Raw genomic sequence first — 17,457 nt, forward strand, 5'->3', positions numbered from 1 at the left:
AGGTTTCTAAAGACGATGGTGGTGGCCCCTAGGTGAGGTACCTTAGCCAAGAATACAACCCCATGTTAACGTGGGCTGCCAGCACCTACCACTCCCCCTCTTGCCCATATTTCAGGTAAGGTTGCTAGGCACTAAGCATATAAAGCTAATTACCAAAGCCAGAGCCATGATAGCACTCGTGTTTGCACTGTTATCCTGGGTGGTCACTCCATGTTCCAATTAATTTGAAATAATGTCGTTTTAACCATCGGGTTTAATGTCATAATTGCCAATTTCAATTTTGGAACATTAATACCAATTAATGAGTGACATTAAAAATCATTAAGTTGAGCGATAGCATAAATTTTGCACAGCTTAATAATTTTCCCAGGTTAAACAAGGAATACAGGTAGTAAATCTAGGAAATCTTTAGCTAGATAAACCCATCAAATTATGCAATATATCAAAAAAAGTAAACATTATTATATGCAATGAGTAGGTACAAACAGAATATGCAGAGGGAGAATCCACTTGCCTTGCTCAAGCGAGTCCTGCGGATCGTCCTCGAACGAGTTCGGTTCGTCTACCGCACAGTCGGCTTCTAATAAAGTCGCATAGCCCACATACAAAAATAAAACATACACCAATAAATAAACATGCACCATTACATAAACATACACCATTACATACATTAACATATCGCACTAATCACATCTTAAATACGTCCTAATCGCGTAAATACTTATTAATTTAATTATAGCTATTATTGTGAGTCCTAATGGTGAATTTATGAGTGGGTGCAATAAATATAATTTTAACTAATATTAATATATTTTAACATCATCAATGAAAATAATTATCGTCTTTAATACTAATAAATAAATTAATGCCTTTTATCCTTTTTACTTCTAACTCAATTTGATAATTATCGTCTTTAATACTAATAAATAAATTAATGCCTTTTATCCTTTTTACTTCTAACTCAATTTGAGTATGGCTAAAAATGAATCTATTAATATTAATATTCTAAAAATCTACATAAACTGCTAATTGAACATTTTCCAACACAAGCGAGGTTATTTTGACATAAACTAGTACTCTAACAATTTTAGTGCTAAATTTGTGAACATGTTTATTTGACTAGCAAAAATCTATTTTCCATCCCACTAATGATATTTTATCTTTTCTTTATAAAAAGAAAATGTTAATAAAATAGTTAACTAAATCATCTAGAATTCCTATATTATTCATATGACATGAGTTCTATACTATTTTCTAAATCCATTAAAATTGCACCTATAATTCTCCAAATAGTTTCTAAGTTTATTGCGACCAAATCTACCTACAAAAATTCCTATCTATTGTTTTTATCACCAACGTGTGACTACTAAATTTTGTCATCTCTTTCTAATCCAAAAATCAACGCCACGACTAACATGAAATATAACGGTGTACTAACGATCGCATATCTCTACCAAGAATTCCACAACGCACATACATATAAATTGCGAATCACACGTGTTTATGTTACAACAAACAAAATATACAACTCATGAATCGAATAAAAAAGTACTTTTATAAAATACACAAAATAATTTGGGTCGTCTTCAACCTTGGGTTCGTGCGTGTGACGACGATGGATCGACGGGTTTTCGGCCGGGTGGAGAAGAGCAGGGCTCGACTACGGACGGTGGATGGCGTAGCTCCGACGAACTCCACGGGCTCGGGTGACGAGCGGCAAACTCCGGCGACGAACGGCGAGCGAGAGAGTGCGAGGAATGGGAGAGAGCTCGGGTAGGGAGGATGGGAGAGAGGCTCTGCTGCCTTTTATAGATAGGGAGGGGAGGAGAAAGGGACGATCAGAGAGAACTTGAATGGAGCGCCGACTGTCTTCAAGCTCCATCACTGGTTACGTTGCCAGAGAGAATATTGAGGGAGGGAGTAATGGAGAGGAGGAATGAGGGAAGGAAACAGAAGCATGAAGTCCATTAATCACAGAAAATGAAACGGTCGCGGGGCACGCGGTGTCGGCTGGTGCAGGGCTCAGGAAGCTCGGTCGCTCGGCATCGGGCGCGGCAAGGAGCGCGGCTCGGACGTGCAGGGTTGGCGCGCTCGGCGCGGCGTTGGCTCGACCGACTGGCTTGCTGCTTCGGTCGGACGGACGGCTTGGTCGCGCGGTGGTCGGTCTGGCACGGGGTCACGGGCGCTGCTCGATGTCGTGTCTTGGCCGCGGGTGCAGGTCGGCTCGGCGGGGCATCGCGCGGCTGGGACGCTCGGTTGCTGCAGGCGTAGGGGATGGCTCGGGCGCGACAGAGGTGGCTCGGCGCGGCTTGGCGGTGTCCTTCGTGTGAGCGGGAGAGAGAGCAGAGAGGAGAGAGAGGATTAGAGGAGAGAGAGCACAGCAGGGGGCGGCGGCGACTGCTTGGGAAGAAGGCTGGGCGCGCGCGCGTGGAGTTAGGGTTTGGGGTGGCATGGGTCCCTAGTGGGCCGACTGGTTTGGATTATATTTTTTTCTTTTTTTTTAAATTTCGAAATGAATAGTTAAAGAGCTCAAAAATTCCTAAAAATTCATCAAAACTATTTATAAATAAAATAATTGTTTTTTGACTAATAACTATTATATTATTTAATTATTATATTATTTACTAGGTTTTTCTTTAAAAAGAATTGATAATAAACATCCGATAATCAATCAAGCGCATACAAAGAAAATGATCAAAATGCAAATAAATAATTAAACAATAAAAAAATGTATTACCCTAATTAACATAATAAATAAATTCATTATTTTTAGTTGATGGCTTTTGTGGTGTTACAACCTTTGATGCAATGGAACCCTCTACTGCTTCATAAGCAGATAGAAGATCTGAAGGCCTCCAACCTTGGTTAGTGAGTCCACAGTTTCCTTTTTGCTACTTATTGCTTTTCTTATCTCATATCTTGCACTCTTCTCTACTGCTTTACCAGCTTTAACTCAGCGGTGCTCCGATGCTGAGGAGAAGTATACCCAGAGACAGGCTGACCTGAACCAAGTCTTTGCCTTCTTGGACAGTGCCCACACCTTGAATTCTTCTTTGAACGCTCAACTTGACTAGGAGAAGATGGCTTATGAGGTAAATTTTCTTGACTGCTTCTGCTTTGCTTTCTTTGCTTCGATGCTCAGTGTTGTTTTTGCTTGCAAGAGGAGAGACGAACACTCATTGATTCTCACGACAATCTAGACAGATTATATCGCGACGCCAGCAATTCCTTGACTATTTTGGAGAGGAGTCATCGCTTCACCAAGTCAGACCTGGACCATCATCGAGATGAACTGAGGACATCCCAGTTTGAAGTGTCTTGACTTGGTAAGCTGCTGTCTTCCGAGGACTCTGTCATCAAGGAGCTGCGTGCTTCAAAGAAACTTGTCACTCAAGAGCTGGAGGTCGTCCGCCTCAACATCAAGGCCTTAGAGGATGATCGTATTGTCATGAAGGCGATGTGCGACAAGGCCATGGACAAGGCTGTTCGCGCTGGGCGGATCCTAATGAGGAGGCCTGGCTTTGTGGTGCCTGAAGACATTGTTGCTGATGTTCTTGTCACGCCTGTTGTCGTGAGTCGACCCTCTTCTTATGCTACTCCTACAACCGAGGTTTCCTACAAAATGCTCCTGCATAGTGATTCGCTCGAATCAAAAACACTTTTTCATTGAGTTAGTACTTTTTAGTGAAACAGTGTATTATGAATTCTGTGTGCGTGTAATTGTGCTACGTTTGAACTGATCGTTCTGTTAGCAGGGTGCTGAAACCACCCTCGGGCATGTGAACGAGTTACTTTTCTTTGAAGTGCTCCCAATCTGAGTTGATTATTTTGTTAGTAGGGTACAGTGGTCACCCTGAGTCGTGCAGGCGTGAGCATGTCGCACCGACTTAAGGCGTTTCTGACTTAAGTCGATTGCTCTGTTAACAGGGTATAGTGATCACCCTGAGTCGTGTAAGCGTGAGAATGTCACACCGACTTAAGGCGTTTCTGATTTAAGTCGAGTGCTCCGTTAGTAGGGTACAGTGATCACCCTGAGTCGTGTAAGCGTGAGCATGTCGCACCAATTTAAGGTGTTTCCGACTTAAGTCGATTGCTCCGTTAGTAGGGTATAATGATCACCCTCAGTCGTGTAAGCGTGAGCATATCGCACCGACTTAAGGCGTTTCTGACTTAAGTCGATTGCTCCGTTAGTAGGGTATAGTGATCACCCTGAGTCGTGTAATCGTGAGCATGTCGCACCGACTTAAGGCGTTTCCGACTTAAGCCGATTGCTCTGTTAGTAGGGTATAGTGATCACCCTAAGTCATGTTGTGCTGATTTCGAGTTGAGCCCGACCTAGGTCAGTTGTTGATCAAGAACTTGTATGCCTTGGAAAATGGACACTTTATTGATAATGAAACCTTCTGCTTACAAAGAACAACTCGTCCTTAAGAGTTTTGAGGCATCGCTAGGGGTAGAATTTCCTGAGGTGCTCGATATTCCATGAATTCCTGACTTCAATGTCGTCCATCTGAGTGAGCCGGTAGGATCCCGATCGTGTGACCTTTGTGATGATGAATGGTCCTTCCCACAGTGGTGATAGTTTGTGTCGTCCCTCCCCAATCAACACTCAGCGAAGGACCAAGTTTCCCACTGCGAAGGATCGATGCCGCACCGCTTTGTCGTGGTAGCGCCTCAAGGTCTGTTGGTATTTGGCCGACTGAATTACCACATTTAGTCGTTCCTCCTCCAGCACATCGATGTCCTCTAGCCTGGTTGCTTCTGCTTCGCTATGCTTTCGAATGTTAATCTGGGCACTCCAAAGATGAGATCTGCTGGTAGCACTGCCTTCGATCCATACACCATGAAGAATGGGGTGTTTCCGTGCAAGGCTCGGCTCGGCTGGGTTCATAGGCTTCATACCACATATGGTAGTTCCCTGATACATTTCCCTGCGAGCTTCTTGCTTTTGTCGAACACCTTCTTCCTGAGTGCATCGAGTATCATCCTGTTGGCTCTTTCCACCTGCCCATTAGCTCTTGGGTGTGCCACTGATGCATACTTGATCTGGATGCTCCTCTGCTCGCAGAAGTCAAAGAACTCCGAACTGGTGAAGTTAGATCCTAGGTCAGTGATGATGTTGTTAGGTATTCCAAACCTAAACATTATTTCCTAAATGAACTCCACTGCCTTTGCTGAGGTCAAAGAGGCAATGGGCTTGTATTCTTTCCACTTTGTGAATTTGTCGATGACAACTAGTATGTGGGTATATCCCCCTTGAGCTTTCTTGAAGGGCACGATCATGTCCACCCCCAGCATACAAACGGCCAGGTCATAGGAACAGTCTGTAACTGTTGTGCAGCTAGATCCTGCTGCATTGATAGAAATCGGCACGCCTCGCACTTCTGAACTAACTCGGCTGCATCATTCTTCGCTGTCAGCCAGTATAATCCGGATCTGAAAGCCTTTCCCACCAGAGTCTGTGATGCTGCATGCACGCCACACTGCCCGGCATGAATCTCATCTAACAGCTGCCTCCCAGTAGTCGAGTGGATGGACTTCATGAGGACCCCTCCTGCACCTCTTCTATACAATAGGCCCCCTATGATGGTATAGTGGCCCGACTGTCTCGCAATGCGCTCCGCCACAACTTTGTCATCTAGTTCTTCCTCATTTCTTATGTATCTGATGATTGGCTCTCTCCAGTCATTGGGATCTGCCTTTGTCTGACTCAGAATGTGGCATTCTTCCATCTGATCTATGGTGACACTCGGTTGCTGTATTTCTTGGATGAAAACCCTAGGTGGAACTTGAGCCCGACTGGACCCCAGCTTTGACAATGCGTCAGCCGCTGCATTGCGATCCCTTTCCACGTGGTGGAATTCTAATCCTTCGAACTTGTCCTCCAGCTTCCACACCGCTGCACAATAATTTTTCATTGAGTCGGTCGAGCAATCTCAATCTTTGTTTACTTGACTTATGACCACCAATGAGTCGTCGTACACTATTAATTTCTTGATGCCGAGTGAAACAACGATGCTCAGCCCGTGGACCAGTGCATCGTACCCTGCTGCATTATTAGATGCTGGAAATAAGAGCTAGAGTGCATACTTGAGTTTTTCACCTCCAGGAGCGATAATGAGAATCCCTGCACCTACTCCTTGCAGCCTCAGCGAGCCATTGAAGTACATCCTCCATATTTCAGTGACCTCTTGGCTTTTCGGGACCTGTGTTCAGTCCATTCTGATATGAAATCGACCAGTGCCTGAGTTTTTATCACCGTGCGGGGTCGGAACTCTATATCATGAGCTCCGAGCTCACATGCCCACTTGGCTATTCTCCCAATAGCTTCCTTGTTGTGAAGAATATCACCTATTGGAAATCCTATGACTACTATGACTTTGTGGCCATCAAAGTAGTGCCAGAGCTTATGAGCAGTTAGAAGTACTGCGTATAACAACTTTTGAACTTGAGGATACCTTATCTTTGAGGGTCCGAAGACTTCACTGATGAAGTAAACTGAATGTTGTAATGGATATGTGTGTCCTTCTTCCGCCCGCTCGACTACTAACGTGGTGCTTACCACGTGGGACGTGCAAGAGATATATAGCAGCAAATCTTCTACCGGCTGATCGGGCGTAGGTCGGCATGGTGGCTTGAGTATTGGCAGAGTGGTCAAGAATTTATTCAGTGCCTCTAGAGCCTCCTGCGCTTCTGTGGTCCACTGAAATTTGTCCACCTTCTTGAGTAATTTATAGAATGGCATTCCTTTCTCGCCTAGCCTTGATATGAATCTGCTTAGCGCTGCCATTCACCTAGTGAGCCTTTGCACCTTTTTCTGTGACCACGACGGTTCCATCCTCATAATGGCCTCAATCTTCTTTGGATTTGCTTCTATTCCCCGATGACTGATAATGAACCCGAGTAGCTTTCCGACTGACACTCCGAATACACATTTTTCTGGGTTTAGCTTCCATCTGTAGCGTCTCAAGCTGTTGAAGACTAGTTGTAGATCCTCGATGAAGTTTTCTGAGTTTTCTGTCTTGATAACCACATCGTCGATATAAGCTTCCACCCGCTTGCCCCAGTGATCGGCTAAGCATGTCTGAATGACTCTCTGATAAGTCGCTCCAGCGTTCTTGAGGCCGAACGACATGGAGGTATAATATGCAGGCTCCAAATGGTGTGATGAAGGCGGTCTTCTCCTTGTCCTCTTTCGCCAGTGTAAGTGCAATCAACCCCAAGTGAGGGTTTTGGTGATTTAATGATAAAACAAATAAGGGGACTAACAGTTTTTGTTCCCAGTGTATGATTAGAAAGCAACAGATTTGGTTTTCCTCTCCCATCTCTTTCAAGATCTTGAGCTTGTGCAAACACCTCTTATGTGTTCTTGGTGTTCTTGAAACCCTAAGATTCAAGACGGTTTGAGGTTGCTTGGGAGTCTCCAAATTTGTGGACGACCCCAAGAAGTTTGTATCACCCGCTCTTTGAGCTAAGACAAGAAGAGATTGCCTTGACCTTGGTGGTCGGCTTTTGGAGGATTAGGGTTGAAAAAGACCCGACCCTTTGTGGGCTCCTCAACGGGGTGTAGGACACCTTTGTGGTGTGGCCGAACCTCGGGATAAATCTTGTGTCTTGTGTTCTTCCTTGTCTTTAACTTAAGATATTTTTACTAGCAAGATTGACATATAGATTTTCTCGTAGTGTGGACCTAGAAGTGAAATAGCTTTCATATATTCATCTTCACATTTAACTTAGTTATACTTCACTTCTCAAAAGGACTCGCAAAATACATTTTCGTGTAGATTATAGTCTAAAGTTTACAAAACAGTTGGATTGGTTCAGAGTGGTTCAGTTTGCCCACGTAGCTGTTGCACCGGCCTGCACCAGTTGAACTGTGTATTTAACAATCTTTCGAAGTATGTTGTGAAAATTTTCAGATTAGCCTATTCACCCCCTTTCTAGGCTACTTTCAATTGGTATCGGAGCTTCGTACCTCATTTTACGCTTAACCGCGTGAGGAAACGATCATGTCTACTCAAAGGGACCATGAGGATCCTCTCCTCAAGGAAATCCCCGTCACATCTTCTGGAGAGGAAATGGACCCTAAGGTCCTTGACCTTGCCATGAAGATTACCGAGAAGATGTTCCTCAAAATGAAAGAGGAAGATGCTAAGAAAAGGGCTGAAGAAGAAGAATCAAGAAGAAAGGTCGAAGAAGACAAAGGAAAGGAAAAAATTGAATACAATGATGATTTGGTAGAACTTTTGGTGTCAAGGGTGATGAGCAAGGTAAGTCTCACCATCGAAGGATCATCCACCAAAAGTAAAGGTACCAAGTTCAATAAAGTTCAATTTGATTATTCTAGAAATTTTATTCCCAACTTCTCTTCCGCCCCACTTGGAAAGTTACCAACTCTTAGTGAGTTAAACTATGACGAGTGGGCCGATAAGATGAAGTCGCATTTAATCGGTGTACATCCTAGTCTTTGGGAGATTGTAAATATAGGTATGCATAAGCCCGCCCAAGGAGAAGAGATGACTCCGGAAATGATGCAAGAAGTGCACCGCAATGCTCAAGCGGTGAGCATAATAAAAGGAAGCCTTTGTCCGGAAGAGTACAGGAAAGTCCAAGGAAGAGAGGATGCTCGTGACATTTGGAACATTCTCAAAATGTCACATGAAGGAGACCCCAAAGCTAAGAGACATGGAATTGAAGCTTTGGAGAGTGAGCTTGCACGATATGATTGGACTAAGGGTGAGTCACTTCAATCACTCTTTGACCGGCTAATGGTGTTGGTCAACAAAATAAGAGTGCTTGGAAGTGAAGATTAGAGTGACTCCAAGGTCACTAGACTATTTATGAGAGCATACAAAGAAAAGGATAAAAGTCTAGCAAGAATGATAAGGGACCGTGATGACTATGAGGAAATGACACCTCACCAACTATTTGCAAAGATTCAACAACATGAGTCTGAAGAAGCCCCAATCAAGACAAGAGACACTCGTGCCTTGATCTCAAATGAACAAGATTCCTCCAAGAAGAACAAAGATCACAAGGCAAAGAAAGTGGTCGAAACATCAAGTGATGAAGATAGTTCAAGTGATGAAGACACATCTATGTTCATCAAAACCTTCAAGAAGTTTGTGAGAAAAATGATAAGTATCAAAGAAAAGGAAAGAAGAGGGCATGTTATGAATGTGGCCAAACCGGTCATTTCATAGTGGATTGTCCAAACAAAAAGGAACAAGAAGCCAAGAAGGAATACAAAAAGGATAAGTTCAAAAGGGGGGCAAGAACAAGGAATATTTCAAGAATAAGAAATATGGTCAAGCCCACATTGGTGAAGAATGGAACTCTGATGAAGAAAGTTCTAGCTCCGAAGAAGAGGAAGAGGTGGCAAACATCGCCATCCAATCTACTTCAAGCTCGCAACTCTTCACCAACCTCCACGATGACTCCTACACTTCTACTTGCCTCATGGTAAAAGGAGACAAGGTACATTTGTTTAATGATGACTTTATTAATGATGATGAAGAGCAACTAGCTATGAAAAATAAGATGATTAAAGAATTTGGTTTAAATGGATACAATGTAATCACTAAACTAATGGAGAAGCTAGATAAAAGAAAAGCAACTCTTGATGCTCAAGAAGACTTACTCATCCTTGAAAAGGAGAGAAACCTAGAGCTTCAAGAATTGCTATCCAACAAAGATGAGATGCTTGACGTTTTGACTAAGGAAATATCTTTAGCCAAAACAACTATAGAGGATAAAGAGAAAGAAATGGCTAATGTAAAAACCTCTATAGTTAGTCTTGCAAATGAAAAGGATGCACTTGAATCAAGCTTGTCATGCTTAACAGTTCAAAATCAAGAACTTCAAGTGCAACTTGAAAACTGCAAGAACTTCAACACTTCATCTTTAGTGGAAAAGTCTAAGGCTAGCTCTTAAAATAATAATATTTGCAGACATTGTACAAAATATCATGCTTCTTGTTGTTTGACTAACCATGCAAGGAAGAAAAGCCCACAGGTTAGGGTCAAAGAAAGATTGAAGAAATGCTTTAGCAATGATGGGTTAAAGAAAGTTGAACCCAAGTACAAGTCCTTGAATCCCAACAATGGGAGAAAGGGGCTTGGGTACAACTCATATAAGGTAAACCCTAGCATAGATCATAAGGGGTGGAGATCCCCCAAGTTCATAGAGGGAACCACCCTATATGATGCCTTGGGGAGGATTCACTCCTCAAATGACAAGTCAACTCAAGTGAAGGTAAACTTAAGTTACACAAAGGATAAGATGAAGGATGAAATCTCCACAAATGGAGAAAAGTTTAAAGCTCCTATTTCTCATTCTTACCTTTGTGATTATATGTTGACTTGGGATTCAGGAAAACTGGTTGTAAAATATGTGGGTGCCTACACTAAGAGAAATGTTATGAAAAGGAGTGTGTGGGTACCCAAAGCAATAACTAACACTACAGGACCCAATTCAATTTGGGTACCTAAAAGCATAGCTTAAACTTGTTTTGCAGGTCTACTCCTCTGGTGGGTCAAGCTGGGTGCTTGATAGTGGATGTACAAATCACATGACCGGAGAGAAAGACATGTTTCACTCCTTGCAACTAACTCAAGAAGCACAAGAAATTGTGTTTGGAGATAGTGGCAAGAGTGAAGTGATTGGTGTTGGTAACATCCCTATCTCTGACCACCAGTCACTTTGAAATGTTTTGTTAGTTGATTCATTAAGCTATAACTTGATGTCCGTTTCACAACTTTGTGGAATGGGATATGATTGCCTATTTACTGATGTTGATGTGAAGATTCTTAGAAGGGAGGATTCCTCTGTTGCTTTTACAGGTCGCTTGAAGGGCAAACTCTATCTTATTGATTTCACAACAAGTAGAGTGACGCCTGAGACTTGTTTAGTGGAAAAATTCGACAAGGGTTGGCTTTAGCATCGCCGGCTAGCTCATGTTGGCATGAGGAACTTGGCCAAACTTCAAAAGGATAATCACATTATTAGACTAACAAATGTTATGTTTGAGAAAAATAAGGTATGTAGCGCATGTCAAGCAGGGAAGCAACATGGCGTTCCACATCAATCAAAGAATGTGGTCACAACCAAGAGGCCTTTGGAGCTTCTTCATATGGACCTCTTTGGACCTGTGGCCATATTAGTATTGGTGGCAGTAAGTATGGTTTAGTTATTGTTGATGATTTTTCTCGCTTCACCTGGGTTTTCTTTTTGAGTGACAAAGGTGAAACCAAGAGACTTTGAAGAAATTTATGAGAAGATCTCAAAATGAGTTTGAGTTAAAAATAAAAAAGGTGAGAAGTGATAATGGGACAGAGTTCAAGAATACAGGTGTTGAAGAATTCTTAGGCGAAGAAGGAATCAAACATGAGTTATCGGTCCCCTACACTCCACAACAAAATGGTGTAGTGGAAAGGAAGAACCGAACACTAATTGAAGCTGCCAGAACCATGTTGGATGAATACAAGACATCTGACAATTTTTGGGCAGAGGCGGTCAACACCGCCTGTCATGCAATCAACCACCTTTATCTTCACAAGATTTACAAGAAGACTGCCTATGAGCTTCTCACCGGTAACAAACCTAAGGTTGATTACTTTAGAGTTTTTGGTTGTAAATGCTACATTCTTAACAAGAAAGTCAAGAGCTCGAAGTTTGCTCCTAGAGTGGACGAGGGTTTCTTGCTTGGTTATGCATCAAATGCGCATGGATATCGTGTTTTCAACAATACCACCGGTCTTGTTGAAATAGCGATAGACGTGACATTTGATGAATCTAATGGCTCACAAGGGCATGCTTCTAATGATATTGCAGGAAATGAAATCCCACCTAATGAAGCCATCAAGAAGCTTGTAATAGGTGAAGTGAAGCCACAAGAAAAGGACGATGATGAAGGGATAATTTGGATGACAAATAGGGTCGTTGATGGGAGTGCTAGAGTGGTTGGTGAAAATCCTTCCATCCAAGCAAACCCATCAACCTCAAGTCATCCAATCCTTGAAGAAGTGCTTCTACCGCAAGATATGCCAACCATTGTGGAAAATGAGCAAGAAGAGGTTGCTAGTGAAGAATCCATTGAACAAGATGAAAGTGATGATCAAATTCAGAGACATTCTCTAGTGCCTCACCCTCGAGTGCACCAGGGCATTCAGAGAGATCATCTTGTGGACAACATCCTGGGTAACATCAGGAGAGGGGTAACAACTCGATCTCGTTTAGCAGATTTTTGTGAATTTTACTCGTTTGTCTCCTCTCTTGAACCACTTAAGGTAGAAGAAGCACTAAGCGATCCAGACTGGATCATTGCTATGCAAGAAGAGCTTAACAACTTTACAAGAAATAAAGTCTGGTCCTTAGTGGCAAGACCCAAGCAAAACGTCATTGGAACTAAATGGGTCTTCCGCAACAAGCAAGATGAAAACGGTGTGGTCACAAGGAACAAGGCGCAGCTGGTTGCTCAAGGTTTCACTCAAGTGGAAGGACTTGACTTTGGAGAAACCTATGCACCAGTAGCAAGGTTAGAGTCCATAAGAATATTAATTGCCTATGCTACTAACCATGATTTCAAATTGTATCAAATGGATGTCAAAAGTGCATTCCTAAACGGACCACTGCAAGAGTTGGTCTATGTGGAGCAACCGCTGGGCTTTGAAGATCCTAAGAAGCCAAACCATGTCTACCTTCTTCACAAAGCGCTCTATGGGCTTAAACAAGCTCCTAGAGCATGGTATGAATGTCTTAAAGATTTCTTGCTTAAAAATGGTTTTGAAATAGGAAAAGTAGACTCTACTTTATTTACTCGCAAAATTGACAATCAATTATTTGTATGTCAAATACATGTCGATGACATTATATTTGACAGTGCTGATGAAACATTTTGTGAGGAATTTAGTAGGGTTATGACAAATAGGTTTGAGATGTCCATGGTGGGCGAGCTCAAGTACTTCCTAGGATTTCAAGTTAAACAACTCAAGGAAGGAACCTTTCTGTGCCAAACCAAGTACACGCAATACATGCTCAAGAAGTTTGGCATAGAAAAGGCTAAGCACGCCAAGACACCAATGGCTTCAAGTGGTCATCTCGACTTAAATGAAGAAGGTAAAACTGTAGATCAAAAGCTTTATAGATCAATGATTGGGTCTCTACTGTATTTATGTGCATCTAGACCAGATATCATGCTTAGTGTGTGCATGTGTGCCCGTTTTCAAGCTAACCCGAAAGAGTGTCATCTAGTGGCTGTTAAGAGAATTTTGAGATATCTAGTTCATACCCAAAATCTAGGTCTCTGGTATCCCAAGGGCTCCTTTTTCGATTTATTTGGCTACTCTGACTCAGACTATGTCGGTTGCAAAGTAGATCGAAAAAGCACCTCGGGGACTTGCCAATTCCTTAGGCGGTCCCTAGTGTCTTGGAGCTCCAAGAAGCAAATATGTGTTGCACTTTCCACTATCGAGGCCGAATACATAGCTGCTGGTGCTTGTTGTGCTCAGTTGCTGTGGATGAAACAAACTTTGAGGGATTTTGGCTGTGAATTTAAAAGAATTCCACTACTATGTGACAATGAGAGCGCCATTAAACTAGCCAATAATCCTGTGCAACACTCTAGAACCAAACACAGACATAAGACACCATTTTTCGAGGGACCACGAAGCAAAAGAAGATATCGAATTATGTCATGTAAACACAGAAAATCAACTAGCCGATATCTTCACAAAACCCCTCGATGAGACTAGATTTTGATTTCTTAGGAGTGAATTAAATATCTTGGATTCTCGTAACTTAACTTGAAAACGGATGCAAAGATTGCTTGATTCACTGTTTTTTGTTTGAAAGGTTTAAATATTAGTGATGTTCATTCAAACTTTGCGTAAATTTTAAAATTGAAATAAGGTTTAGTGTTAAAAAATATTTTAAAATTTCACTCAAAGCTCAACTGGTTTGACCAGCTGAACTTTCTAGTTCAGCTGGAGAGACTAGCTGAACTCTTGAGTTGAACTTCAGCTCGGCTGGTTTTCACCAGGAAACTCCCTGGCTGAAACCGGTTGAACCGGTGTCCAGAACCGGTTGAACCGGTCTAGCATTGTGTGACCCGCTGGCGCCGGTCAGTCTGACCGGTTGACTGACCGCGTCAGCCCCTTTTTCAGACGCCTTTTTCAGTCTGCGGCAACACTTTTTCAGGCGTCAGGACAACTTTTGCAGCACCTTTTCAGTAACTTTTGCAGCATTTTCAGCCTTTTCTGTTTACAGAATCTGCAGCTTTAATTTATGTCACGTCAGTGTCTTTTTCGCGCCTTTTTAGACTGCCTCAGGTACTTTGTGCTTTTCAGACGCGTCAGCTTTTCTTTTTGCAGACGCGTCAGATTTTTTTCTTTTCTTTATTCCTTTGACCGCACCTGCACAGTCTGACCGTTCTGCTCCACACCGGTTGAACCGGTCTATAGGGGGCGGTTGAACCGGTCCCTGCCTGACTAGTTAAGTTGTCTGTTTATAGGCTTACCCTCCCTTTTCCTTCACTCACAAACACTCAAGTACTTAGCATTTTAGCCTCTTGAGCCTCCTCACACACTCACACTTCAACCGATCATCTTCTCAAAGCCTCTCAACAAGATGGTGTGTCGCCGCAACCCTTCGGTGGTGGAGTTCAGCAGCGATTCTGACGAGATCTAGGAAGAATCATCGGTTCTCTCTCCTCCGCCTCGTCGTTCCCTCTCCAAGAGAGGACGCGGCTCTGGCCAGATGGAAGGAAAGGGATCCTCGATACCCTCGCAACCTGCTCGCGGGAGGCCAAAAGGTTGGTGCCACTCGTCCTCGCCGCAGCACCTCCTCCGCAGGATACGTTCCTTGCCAGGAGGAGGATGGAGCGTTCGATGACGTAGTCGATCTTCCACCGTCTGACGCTCTCTACATCATCGGTCTGCACATGCATCTGGCGAATGTTTTCCGGGGACCTAATGAGCCTTCAGTCGACTTCTCTTTGAAGGGGGTGGACACCCTTCAACGTCTAAGGTTCACTAACCCCACTCTCACACCTCGTCATCCTGGTGTCTAGAACCCTCGGTTCTAGAATCTTTTCCAGGCTGATTTCTATAATTCAGTCATCTTATCAAAGAAACACCCAGTCGTTAGGCGTCGTTTTATTGACTGGGAAGGGTGTGAGAATATGGGAGATGCTGACATGATGTCAGCTCTCCATAACTTGGAGAGAAAGGGGTTGAAAAATATTATGACTATGGAATACCCCTGGAACGACGAGGTGGTAGCTCAGTTCTATGCCACTCTCTGGGTCAAGAAAGTAGATGAAGAAGCTGATGGGTATGACTACCCAGTCATGTATTTCTTTATCCAGGGGAATTGGCACAAAGTCAGCTACCGTCATTTTGCCCACATTTTGGGCTTCTCTGATGCTGATATTCAGGGCAGCAACATGAAAGTTCATGACATTAGGCTGCCCATGCGAGAAGAGACAAAATTTATTCATGTCTCTTTGGATCGGGAGTTCTGGACCACCGCAACATGCATAGGTACTACAGGTACCTTAACTCTTTGTCCAGGATGACCGTTCTCCCGAAGGGCGGAAATCAAATGAACGTCCTTGGGTCGAGTCGAGTCTTCCTTCTCCTCCTTGCTCCCAATAGTCTCACCCGCATCAATGTGTTTGACATGATCTGGGAAGAGATCCTTCGTGCTCCCTGGTCTCCTCTCAAGGGGTGTCTTCATGCACCCTTTATTATGAAGATGATCGAAGTGGTCACCCAGACTCACTTCAAAAAACATGTCAAACACTTTCGCTATGTACCCTATTGGGTTGATTCCACCAACCCAGCTGCTCGTACAAAGCGGGCTCCCTCAGGGTCTGGAGGCCCTGCTTCTTCTGATGAGCCACCTCCTCAGCCTCCACATCACCCATCCTCCTCTCGCGCCGCCGCTGCCTCACGTCCAATGGACCGCAGCGGGAGAGGAAGTGGTCCGGGCCAGGGACGGGGTCGAGGCCGGGGACTTTTCATTCGTCCGGCCAAGGGCCTTCTTGGTGTCTTCGCCATGTGCCGCACCCAGGCGGTCGAGGAGTCTGTGCGCCGTCGCAGGACTGACCGGCTGCATGAGGATTTTCTTTGTTATGCAGCCGAGACATGTCATCCTCTCCCTCCCGGGTCCCCTCCACCTCCGACCCCTACCTTCCCCATGGACCTTAATGAGTGGCACCAATAGGAATTTGGTGTGCCATTCATTACCCCGGAGGATGAGGCCGAAGACTTTGATGACCCCTATACCTCGGCTCCTCCTCCTCCTCCCTATTCGGGTCAGGGACCCACTCCCGGTGACCCCAGGCCATCCGGCTCTGATCACTATCCTCCTCCTCCCTACCCAGGTCAGGGACCCATTCCTGGTGACCTGCGGCCTTCTGGCTCTGGTTACCATCACCACCCTCCTCCTCCTCATCAGTGTATGTCTTCTGCATCCATTTTTTCTGTGGGTGATGAGCCTCCTAGGGACTCCTCACTTGAGGAAGACATGATGCAGACCTTCTTTCCCAACTACACCTCCTATCTTCCGTCCTATCCTCCTCCTGGAGGATATTGATTCCTGTGCCTTCTTCTCACTCTCTCCTCGTTTTTTGTACTTGCTGCCAAAAAGGGGGAGAAAATCTAAAATTTCTAGTCAAGTCATTCTGTTTGTGGTTCTTTTGGTTCTTTATTTCTCTCTTGTTTATTGTTTTGTTTTGGCCACTGTTGTGGCTTGTACCCTCTTATCAATGGATGAAATCAAACTGCTGGCATATTATTCAATGTGATATGATGGTCTTTTGGCCATCATCCTTTGTCCTATTAGTTTGTAATGATTATTTTGCTATGAAGTACAAATGATATGTGTTTAGAGATAGTCATATGCATCACAACTCCTTTTATGACACTCTTGCACCCCTCGGATGATTGTATTTAGTGTGGACTTGGTCACTATCTCTAAATGTGTTGCTCATATGACATATTATGTCAACACGCTTGATTCACATTCGTGCACACATTTAGGGGAGCCATCTAAATACAATCATTCAAAAGAACTTTACTATTTCAAATGTTTATCTTTTTGACCTTAATTGTTTTGGCATCAATCACCAAAAAGGGGGAGATTGCAAGTGCAATCAACCCTAAGTGAGGGTTTTGGTGATTTAATGACAACAAATAAGGGGACTAACAGTTTTTGTTCCCAGTGTATGATTAGAAAGCAACAGAAACTTAAGGAAGCAACAAGGACTTCATGCAACGGTCGTATAAAATTTTATGTAAATCTTGAGTTGCATGATGTAATTCTTCCTTAGTATTTTTCGCACAGGTAATGGTGTTTGCTATAGCTCAAGTCCCCAAATTCAAAAGCTATTTTTGAAAACCAAAAATCACTTTAAAATTCTATGGTTGACCGTGGATAGGTTTGATAAACCTAGAG

The sequence above is a fragment of the Zea mays genome, chromosome 9, assembly GCF_902167145.1.
Source record: "Zea mays cultivar B73 chromosome 9, Zm-B73-REFERENCE-NAM-5.0, whole genome shotgun sequence".
Taxonomy (NCBI): domain Eukaryota; kingdom Viridiplantae; phylum Streptophyta; class Magnoliopsida; order Poales; family Poaceae; genus Zea; species Zea mays.